We start from the raw sequence: 11,787 nt of genomic DNA, 5'->3' as shown, positions 1-11,787 counted from the left end.
AATTTAACATGTTCCTTATCTCCCCAAATACCTCAACAACAGGAAGTAGCTCATGAGATCTGCACACCTCATCGCCCATATTAATAACAACCAACACATCTGTCTTGGTCTGAGCACTGAGGCCTAAATATATATGTATCTAAATAGCCTTTCACCAGTTTTTATTTGTTTAATGCAGTTAAACAGATGTATAATATAGCATCTGACAACTTTCCTCTCCACCCTAATATTTTACTCTTAGTTACTGTCCGAGAAGATCCTAATTCCAATTAATATTCGAGTTCTACTGCACTTTCGTGAACCTAAGCTAACTGTCATACTCCAGCACTGTCAAGATTTCCATGGCAACTGGGGAACACACTCACATACGTAAACTATAATGCATTATAATACAAAAGTGCATAGTCAAGCAAAAATCTTCACTTCCATCGTCTAAACCTGCTCATAGTCATGATGAAAGGTGTACTCAGAGTCAGCTGGACCAACCCAGTTCCTTCCTAGGGGCTTCTAAGAAACAGTAGTAAGGAACAGCACCCCCTCATTTCTCCGTCAGAAGTTACAAACGTCACCCCAAAGGCAGCGGTTATGTTGACACAGCAAAATTACGATAGAGAATGTCAGTTCCAGGTAAGATCCTCCATGTGCTGCCATCCAACATGTGGAAGAGTGCGACAATAAGAAAAGCAGCAGAAATACCTCAACTGCTTGTTCCACAGCCTGAGTTACCTGGGACAATCTTGAGTCTTGAGAGTTTCATCGCAATTCTATGAGCTACGATAGTACATTAATAATAAATCTCTTCTTATAGTAAGTCTTTCTGCCAAACACCATGTAGAGGGTTCTACTTAGTGTAACCTCCACGTCAGTAAGTGTTTTGAAATGTAAATATCATGTTGCACACTGTGCGAAGTACTTACCAGTCTTCCTTCCATGGTGGACTGACAGCAGGGTGGTGAGCGTGGCTTTTCCAGGGTACAGGAACGAAGGACATGTATCATCTGTAGAAAATTTATAAATAACAATCAAGTGATTTCAACATAGCCGGCTATATTTTTTAAAATCGTTTTGTGTTGGCAACGATTAAACATTCTTCCCTGAATAAAATCTTATTTTGGTCGGTGTTCTAGAAAACTGCTGGGTTTCGCTGATTGTGTATACAGTAGTAAGCCTCTGATTGGTGCATTTATGCTTCTTATGCTTTAGTAAAGGTTGTATCCCATGTGAATATTAGTTTGGGGAACTCTCAGTAGCAGGGTGAGCCCTGACATGCCAGGGCTTGCCATGTGAGTCCCCATGGAGAAGTAGTCCTCAGGTTCAGAATCACTGAGTTCCGTGGGGTCCAGGGCATTTCCACAGCCCTGCACAGTGGGGGACTCTGCGTGCCACACTGTTGTCTGGATAAACACAGCACAACACACTGAAGGCCAGGCGGGAGAACCGGCTCCATTCCGCCTGTCAGCGAGACCTCGGGCGTGCACAGCACCATGGGACCTTGTGCAGGGCACTTTCATTTTGTATTTAAATGCTTTAAAAAAATACGTTATTGTAAAAAAAAACAAAAAACATTAACCCTTTACGTTTTCCCATTTCATGTAACATTTCTTTACTTTTAATTATACTTACATATATATAGATACAGATACTGATATATTTGAATTTACATATTCATTTTATTTTTACTTGCCTGATTATTTACATAAAATAAAATGTCCCTGCTTTCCTCTTTCTGGACATTGTCATTATGTGTCTTTTTCCACGCTCATTAGTCGAGAGGCTGATTACAAATGATCTAGTAACAAAAGTGTCTGTCATGCCTTGCTCCTGTTTCCCTAAGAAAGTCAAGCTATGAAGGGGAGATGGTAGAAAGGTTTCTTAAAAAATATATATTTCATAATATATTTTCATTTAATATATATTATGCACTTAAATAAGATAAAATATGTGGGTTACCCATGAAAAGCATGTTTCGTTATTTTCCCTTAAATTTATCTTACTGAGTCAATAAATTCTAATATTTTAATATTTTATATCTAACTACTATGTCCAAATTGGCATGAGTATTTGTTTTCACTTCTATGTCCTGTGTTTCTATTTACTATAAGTTGCTCCTACAAAAGCTTTTTAAAAAGGAAAAATGGCCACCAGCACCTGTCTCGTTTTGAGGCAAGATCTTACCGCTGACAGCTAATCAATAAAAACAAATGAAAAGTAATAACGTCAGACTTGAGAAGTAAGGTTTTTATTCCTAGCCTGAAGCGAGAGTTCACCAATACACTCAAATCCATCCATCTCCCCTCAGACTGAACCTCAGTCCTAATCGTTAAATCTTTAAAAGCACAATATGCAGACTACCTGCTGCTCGCACTCAGGGTACAAAGTAGAGCAGCCTGTCACTGCGCTGTGGCCCTCAGGCCCTCCTAACTAAGAGAGATCACCACGCAGGGTAACGCCTGACCTGGGATTGGAGGGGCCAGGCACCCCAAACCCTTCCTTGGGGTGCAGATGACACTTGGCCTCCTGCACCCCCTGCACTGAGAGGCATTTTGAGCTTTCTGACAAGCAGGCAGGAAGCTAAGTGCATAGCTGGATGATCAAACACACCGGAAACGATGACCCAGGGGCTGGAAGGAGGTTTGCAGTGGCAGCGCAATCCATGGCCGCGGGGCAGGAAGCAGCAGGCCTGCCTTTGCCGGAAACCGTTTACTTTATCAAAAGACAGAAGGAAGTGAAAATCACACAAGCTTCAAGATGATGGTTGGAAGCTTTCTTGTGTATGGAACTTGCATGCATTTGCTTCTTCAGAAACAAAATGTTGAGAAGTCGTCCTGCTCTGCATGTGCCTTAATTCTGCCTCCCTGCACACCTCCCTACCCACCTGCACACACACGGTCGGCATCAAAGATCACACACTCACATGGACCCATTACGTGACTTGACACGATCCAGTTTTGTCTGGCTTTTGGCTCTTCACAGGCCCCTGAACTTGAGCTCAGTGCTCAGCTGAAGCGTCACTAAGACGCAGGCACCTCCTCCCAGGCACAACCTGGCACCCCGGTTGGGCACCTGCGCACCTCCATCTCCTCGCCCGCTGCCCCCAGGCTCCCGCCAGCCCTGCCCATGCGGCCCTGTCCAAGGAGAGCCCTTCCTATGTAATGTGGACACATTTCCAGATCTTGTGTTCAGATTATTGCTTCTGTTACAAGTCTTGTTGAAGAAAGTCCCGATTTGTTGTTCAGTTGACAGTAATAAAAGGCTGAAACGGTGTTCTCATACAGACAACCTTTTTTTTCTGAAAGAGCAGTTTCTACCCAACTGTTACCAATTTGTATCTTGATCCCTTTCCCTGTGTCTGCAGCACGAGTTTCCCACTTTCAGTTTACGCTTCAAGTTCACGGTCAGCTCCAAAGCCTTGTCTCAAGCTGCCCGTCTCTGCCACGTGTCTGTACTCAGCAACCCTGTCAGTGCCCTGAGCACTGGCTTCCAGAGACAGGAAACATCACCTACGGAGACCAGCACTCCACATTCCTGTGCCTCTCCTGGTGAGGGCTCCTAGCTATTCTCAAACGGCCAAAGGGTTTTTTGTTTGTTTTGTTTTCTTCTTCTTCCTCTTATTCTTGGGTAAATCCAAGGGTACATCCTGTTTCATCTAGTGTTTTCTTTCTTTTTCATGCTTCTGGGACATCCAAGTTATCACTTTACATCTTTATTGCTAAATATACAATCCATATGCTGACTCTCATTCTAAAAATTTGACCATTTAAATCAAAATGATATTTCCACAGAATTAAATTAACATATGAAAGCTGCTAAAGATGAACTAAAATAATCTACTTTAGTAGACAATTCAAATAGCTTCTGGAAATTCTTCTGTTTTTCACAAGGTGTGGTATTCCTTCCACAAAACTTTCCATATTGGACTAAATATTTTATAATTTCTTTGATATCCTTAACTAGTAGTGGCTCTGTGGCAACTTCACTAAATTGGATATGGATTTTTTTTTCCCCCAATGTGACTTGTAAGTGATATTCTCATTGCAGTAACTCCACCAGATGAAAATAAATCTGTGAAATAATTTATTATTTCCTTCAGATACTTTGTGGGTTTTAAAACTGAAATGTCAGCAGATTGTGACTCACTTCCAAACCAAAACCCCTATTAGCAGAGCATCAGCTGCTGACCACTTGTGTCACTTGCTGTCAGCGGCCTCAGCCCCCGACACCCGCTGCCGGTCAGGACCCCCCACCACCGCAGCTGTGGGCTGGCTCACTGAGATGGCAGCAGCAGCCCAGACGGCACACAGGGCACACAGGGCCCTGCTCTGGGGCAGGGCGCGGGCCAGCCCTTCAGGGAGGCCGCTGTCCCACGCGGCAGCGCTCTGTCTCAGCCAGTCTCCCTGGGGGCTTCCCCAAGCCTCAACATAAACTCGCCACCCTCACATCTCCTTTGAAAGTGAAATGGAAGTTTTCGTTTATTCAGAAAAATGTGCAGAGACAACCTTTGCATGTGACATCGGTAGGTCTGCTGGGCAAAACATTTCAGTGCTCAGCATTTCCCATAAATTTTCTGTTCAAATTGTCTTTCGTATCCCCGTGGCGATGCCATGATCATCGATCTGTGCTTCTTCCTCCTCTCACAGTCAACAACGTTGTGAAGATTTTGTAGGGTGCTGACGGGCACTTGTCTCATTAGGGAGACCACTTCATGGACGGTGTAGATGCCTGACCACTGCGCTGTACACCCGAGGCTGAAGCTGAACAATACTGAATGTCAACTATAATTGAATATATATATATTTATTAATTTTAATATATATATATATATATATATATATATATATATATACACACACACACACACAAATATATGTATACATATCTCACAAGAAGTGGAGTACAGCTTAGGGAACAGAGTCAGTGGAAATGTAACAGCTGTACAGGATGTCAGAGGGGTAGTAGCCTGGGGTGGTTATCAGTTCGGGAGGGGTGAAGTGTCTAGTGCACTGTTTCGTACACCTGAAACTAATTAATAAAAATTCTGATTACTGTTCAGTTGTTATAAATCCCTGCCCTCCAGATTAACAACTGTATTTGGGATACTATGTTGGACCTCTGAAGAGTTAAGCTTTTTGTCTTACGGGATTAATTTCCTCATTGGGCTGCCATTTCACACGTCTTAGCCTGTTTCCTCACTTGAAAACGAACTCTAAGCTAACCTTCAGACTTCAGAATCCAAGAACGCAATTCACTGTCTGCATCCCAGCTGCCTGCATCTGACAGAGCGATGTACTAATATTGCTTCATCCGTACTAGATTGCCCAAACCTGTGAGGAAGCAGAGAACAGGGGCTCCAAAATGAATGGGGAATAAACGTGATATGAAACATTTTTCAAAGAAGGCATTATAGAAAATAAACTTACTGGGTCATTGTATTAGTCCTTCATAAGTATTAAACTTGTATAGTTATTAAATTATAACAGACTGTAGAAATCTCCACAATATTTTTTTATTTGTGGTATCTAAATGCTTAATCACACATATGCAAATTTCTTATGGGTAGAATTGTATTGAGTCACCTACTCTTTGATTCCATCAGTAACTGATTCCACAGATACAGCAGTGAGTATTGGCACTTAATTTACAATGGCTGCTCTGACTGTTGCGACCTAAGTTAACATACTGGGTTTGCTGTCATTCTGTATAATTGTTCTTTATAACATAGTAGACCTGCAATTCTCCTTGTGAAAATGTGCTCATTACCACAAATCCTGTATCTGTATGAAGCTGGGTAAAGGTGAACTGCTGAAAGCATTCAGGCCCTCCAATCACAAACCTGCTCAAACTGCACAAATATTCACATAAATGATACATAACAATCATAGGGCTGCATGTCGATAGCTGCTGCTGATTAAAACATGATTTGAAATGAAGTAAAAACATTGTTGAGATAATTCCATTTGAATCACAGGATTCACAGGTAAGTGCTTACATAGGCCAGATGAAGGGGGAAACAGGAAGACAACACCTTAAAACCTGGTGGATGGCATGCATGAAATACGGAAACTCCATGGTATTTGAAGAGCTACTCTGTCAGCGTAAATAATTTCAATACAATATTTCAAGACTGGTGTGAAATGGAACTTCCAAAGTTGTATCAATCAGAGTTTAATTAATAGGAAAACAAAAGAATAATATCACAGAATAGTACTCTACTATTTTCACAGTATAAAGTAGATACATTTTCCAGTTTTATTGACTTTGACATTCCAATTCTTTGGAGACGTTTTAATTGGAGTCATTGGAAAGTGATGATATATTTCACGTTCTATCTGGGAAACATCCAAAATGAGACATTAGATCCCACTCCTTCTAAAGTAGAACTATAATGATTCGTATGATGGAGACTATAATGTATATTTGTTTTGTTAAATGTAATTCTTTGCAAGGAGGAAAGGAAGTGATACATTAGATATGAATTATATATACATATCGCATCTTTTTTTGTAGTAATCACCATTAATTTTTAAAGGGATTATCATAATTTAGGGTCCAGTCTACAATAATAATTTCTTCTCTGCACACAGTTAACTGAAACCCACATGGAGTGCTTTTTCTAAATGAGTTTGATTAGCATGTGATAAAGTAAGAAAAACAATGTTAGCTAAGTGATCTCACGAACTTAACCATGAGGAAATAGCCAACCTGTATATACAAAGTGCGAAAGAAACAAAGCAATAACGGAAAAAAAAGAATAGAAAACGAGAGTCTAACACTAACACCTCATAGACTATGCTCTTAGCAAACATATTCAAATAGTAAAAAGTATTTTGGGAAAGTGGCAAAAAATAAGAAAGATATCATGGTCATAAATCTTTGTGCACTGAGCTATATCATGAAAGTGTAAAATTTAACCAGAGTAATTGATAAATTATACAGTCAGCACTAAAACAGCTAGACAGATTTTTCACTTAAAAACAAAATGTACAAAATATCTGAGGTGTAAAATATAAAATTTGTAAAATCAATACAAGTTAACTCACTCTACCCTCCCCCATGAACCATATATTTCTACTTTCATTTGACAATCTTTCTCTCCCCCTCACCAGACAAACATCTTGAAAAATCAGTTCATATTGAAGATTCCTCACTTTCCTCTCTTATTTACTTTTCAATTCCTGCACAATGTTCACGGCCCTGTCTTCTTCCTTTTCATTCAAGACACCATGTCTGTATTTCCCATTTCAACACTGGTGCTCCCAAATCAATAGCTTTAGCCCAGACTTGGCTGCTGAGTTTCTGACCTGCATTTTCAGTGCAGTATTAATTCAAAAATTTAACCCAGTCCGAAAATAATGGAACAACCTAGCCACCATTTTCCCTCCATCTATATTCTATAGCTCACCTTTTCTCCAGTCATTATTCAGGGTCAATGAGACTCTCTCTCCTACTTGTCTCCTCCTCCGTGAGTCACCAGGTCTGCCTTTCCCTCTTACATATCTATGGCTTCTGTTCTTTCCTTCATTCCATTAATCTTGTTTTAATTCATGACATCTCTAGGATTTTCTCTCTCAGGACTTTGCAAAAATCCAATTTCTGCTATCAGATTAATGTTTATTAAAGGCATAATGACATATCATCGTTTCTCGCTTAAAATTTTTCATCTGCCTACATTGTTATCAGGAGCCTCTTTCATCTCTAACTTCGCACAGCGAGTATAATGTAATAGTTGCTTGATACTCCTTTCCCCCCCTTTAATTTACATCATTGTAATCTGATTGGTATTCACAGTCCAGTTAAATCTGAGGAACATTAGAACCTACGTACAGACACTTACGTTGTAACAGGACAGGCATTGCCAGAAATGGCAGAGATTTGCAATGTCAGGACATTTGATCTAAAGACATTTTACTGAAAAAAAAAGCTAAAGGGGAGAAAAATATTGCAAGATATGGGCTCTGCCAAGTGTGGGAAAGGCCATATGAACTGGGACAGAGCAAAAGGTCCTCTGTCCTGTTATCCGGATGTTCTACAGGTACTTAGTTCTTACACTCTGGCACCAGGTACTAGTGCTCAGGCACTATTTTAAGCAAGGGGCTGGAGAACTGAGAGCAGAGGGTCTCACGGAGTGGCCCTGTAGACACGGAGGGCCAGGTGAGATGGAGCTCATTTCAGTCACAGGGCGCAGAGAAGGCTCTGACTGGCAGAGTGCCTGGTGTGTGCAATGAGCAGAGACCAGTGTGTCTGGAGTGGCAAGGAATCAAAAAATGTGCTTAGTTTTTGATGTGTTGGATTAAAACCTCAGAAGACTGGCCCTCCATTTGAGGGACCCAGGAATTTGGAGTTAGACACTCCTTTCAGACTTTGTGTCCTCAGATATAATCTAAGGTCACCTAAAGAAACTACCACTATGATTTTAAAAGAAGGGTGCCAAAAGGTCCCGTGAACACAAACCATTATAATGCAGGGGTTTATCTTGACCAGCCCGAGGATTTTCCTGTTGGAATGTTCTGGTATAAATCATGCAAACCTGTGCGCATCAAATCCTTTACGACTTGCTTTTTCTATTTCTTCCCAGAACTGCTCCCCCTTCATCTTTGAGACTCCTACCCATAATTCAAAGTAGGATATTTTTGGTTATATTTTACTCCTCTCAGATGTTAAGTGCTAAAAACCATATGTTAATAATTTCAATGGTAATTATGCAGTCCAGTATCTACATTCTACATACAATCACTAATTTTAGGAACAAGGGCAGATGTAATCAATGATGACATACTAAATAATAATTTTGGAAGCCAGAGTATAAAGAGCATGCTACTACTCACTCACGTCCTGCTCTCCACAGAGGCCAGGACCCCAAGGCACCCCAATACACATATGTGTGTTTCACAATGCACTGCCCTGTGTACAATTGGAGTAGGTTTTCCCACACGTACTGTGAAAGCTCTTAGTACTCAAAAAATGTCCGGCACTGCCTCCCTCAGTGTCTGAAGTTCTACCATAGAGATCTGGCATAATTTCGGTACTTATGTACACAGATGCCACTATGTATTGGTTTAGCCGATAAACAGCATTCTGGCTGCTCAGCATATGACCCCAACTGCTGTCTGTCTGAGGGACACATTCCTGAGCTGTGCTCACGATGTGAATGTCTACCCACCGCTTTCATCAAAATTCCAATCCCGTGCTCAGTGCTGGAGGGAAACATAGGGACGGGCCCACGTCAGGAGTGAGCAGAAAGGCGTGGAGGAATCTTACTTAAGATTGTTCTTTTCCAGAACATGTATCAGAGTAATTGTTTAATGAGTGCTTTGGTCCATTTATTAAAGGGATTTATACCCATAAGATAATGTGACTTTAAACATTATGGTAATTTTACGTGGGGATTTTAAGGGAAGAATGTGGCTTTGGAGGGTCTTGTAGAAGCTTACCAAGTCTTGCATTTACCAAGGTGGCTCTGGGGCCGAGGGCTCCGAGGACAGACGTGAGGAACTGAGTGACCCTCTGAGGACAAGGATGGACGTACACCTGCGTGAGGCAGAGAAGAAAGTGCTGAAGACACAGGTTTTCACACGAATGTTTCAACATGTTACATAAAAGTAACATTGCAGACAATTTTCTACAATTCACCTTCTTTGCCTCGTTTACTAGGAGCACAGTGACCGGCTCTTTAAAACGTTTGCCCTCTTTGCAGATTTATGCTGAAAAGGAAATTTTGCCTAGTGACACGGTGTGACACTGATTTAAACATCCTTGTATTTCAGACTTTCTCCTTTGAGCACTTCCTGTTACTGTGCATGTTTAAAAGACTTTGCTGGCTCTGCATAGTACTGTTCTGTGAGTACGTGGCTTTGGACATGATTGCAAATTAAAGTCACTTTAAAAATGGATTCACGTTCCCAGGGACGCTTATGCAGTTACAAAATAAAGTTCCTATAATACACACAGCACTGACATTGCCAAATGTCACAGGAGGCATCCGGCACCATTTATTAATACCTGTTTCTCATTCAATCGCCAGCTGTGACGACCACTTCAAAACCAGTGTCAGCTACAGATAATTGTGTATGAACTTATGGACCTGGCCGTGCATCTGCGTGTGTGTGAGGGTGTGTGCACATGCGTGCATACGTCTGTGTGTGGTTTATGACTACACATATTTGTGGAGGTCGTCTTGTACACTTTTTCAGGAAGACTCTGTCTTGCTGTAAGTAGGCACTTTCAAACTGCCACACATCCTAAGACATTCATACTCTGTCATCTGGTCATTTGTGTTCTGTTTATTTAGCACTGTGATGGGGGAATGAGCATTACTGAAAAGACAGAGAGGTTCTCTGTCACAAAGAAGGTAAGTTCTGAGATAAAAGGCTGTAATCATGATTTTGCAGTTTCTTCCAAAGCAGAGATGAACCCAAATGACTTCACTGTCAGAAAACTGTCATCGCGAGCCACAGATTCCACGGGTGACTGGACTCAGCACCCCCAAAAGGGGCTAACCCTATTCCCACTTCCCCACTCCTATTCCGAATCAATCTCGTACCGGCAGTCTTTTGTGCTAACAGTAGTCAAGCTGAGCCAGTGTAATAAAAAGGATAAACTCACATACCCTAATATACTCTATGCAGTTATTTTTCTAAAATAATTGTAAATATAACAACATAGACTGGATTTCAAAATATGTCCAATAGCATGGTCAATGCCATCACAACTATTTTACTAAATTAGGTATTCTTTATTTTGTTATTCCAAGAAGCACGTTATTTTTAATCTTTAAAAAATTATAGGGAAAAACAACAACAACACTTATTTCCAGAATTTCTACTATTGAAATTACCTTAGAGGACAATAAAGATACATTATAACATATATTATTATGTACGTTAAAACATGCATTCTTTCCACGTCTTGATCTAGAATAGTTTACAAGTATGTCTGGCTTTCCATTTGTTAAAAAACTGGTATTGATGTATATATATATCCAATACTAAAACTTTAGGGGAAGCTGTTTCCAAATAAAGGGCTCGTTCAACACTAACGCTCAGCTGTGACTCCTGCCTTCTGAAATGAGTCACAGCAGCTCTAAGGACGAAGGCTCTGGCCGCTGAGCAGAGGTGACAATATGCTCAGACCTGCTGGAAAGACATCCTTGAGGACCGGGCAGGTGTGACGCTGGCCAGGACCTCCCAGGCGGCAGGAGCTGGCACCTGCCCTCCCGCTGCCCGAGTCCAGCCGGAAACCCACACTTAGAAGTGACGACAATGAAGCATAAAGGCAGCATTGCTGTTTAAGAATCTACAGCAGGGTCCTGACCAAGCTGAGGTCTGAGGTTCCTCTCACCTCCTCAAGGCCTTTTCAGCCGGTCTAGAAAGACGGAAGAGTTGAGCAACGAGGGGTGTGGGCATCAGGCAGGGCCAGCTGTCTCCAAGTGACAACGGCGCACTTGTGTTAGGTTTGAAAAAGAACTGGAGGTTCAAAGAAACAGGACAAAGTTCAGTATCAGTTGAACCGTGGGGCACAGAAGTGACTGTTAGAGAAGGAAGGGACAGAAATAGTAAGGGGAGCAGTTGAGACAAAAATAATAAAAATAAATAAATAAAAACAAGAGACACTGACTAGAGGAGGAAGAAGAGAAAGCGGCATAAAAAGTAAGAGTCGTGATAGAGTGACTATCAGATTCCTCGGAGCAAAACCGGGGTGGATGAAAACAGGAGTCTGTCATCTTACAGGCCTGGAGGCTAGATGTCCAGATACAGGCCTCTCTTCTCTGAAAAGTCTAGGAAGGAATCAGCT

At 41.4% G+C, this 11,787-nt stretch overlaps 1 long non-coding RNA gene across 1 annotated transcript; it reads right to left on the bottom strand.

Moving 5' to 3' along the window:
- Window positions 1–916: 916 nt before the first annotated feature.
- On the bottom strand, window positions 917–11,442 carry LOC141572840 (uncharacterized). Its single transcript, XR_012498333.1, has 3 exons — window positions 11,335–11,442; window positions 9,429–9,525; window positions 917–998 (listed from the first exon to the last, which is right to left on the bottom strand). It is a non-coding gene; the product is annotated as an uncharacterized LOC141572840 (long non-coding RNA).
- Window positions 11,443–11,787: the final 345 nt, after the last annotated feature.

This window comes from Rhinolophus sinicus, linkage group LG07, assembly GCF_036562045.2.
Source record: "Rhinolophus sinicus isolate RSC01 linkage group LG07, ASM3656204v1, whole genome shotgun sequence".
Lineage (NCBI taxonomy): Eukaryota > Metazoa > Chordata > Mammalia > Chiroptera > Rhinolophidae > Rhinolophus > Rhinolophus sinicus.
This window is presented reverse-complemented; position numbering and strand designations above follow the sequence as displayed.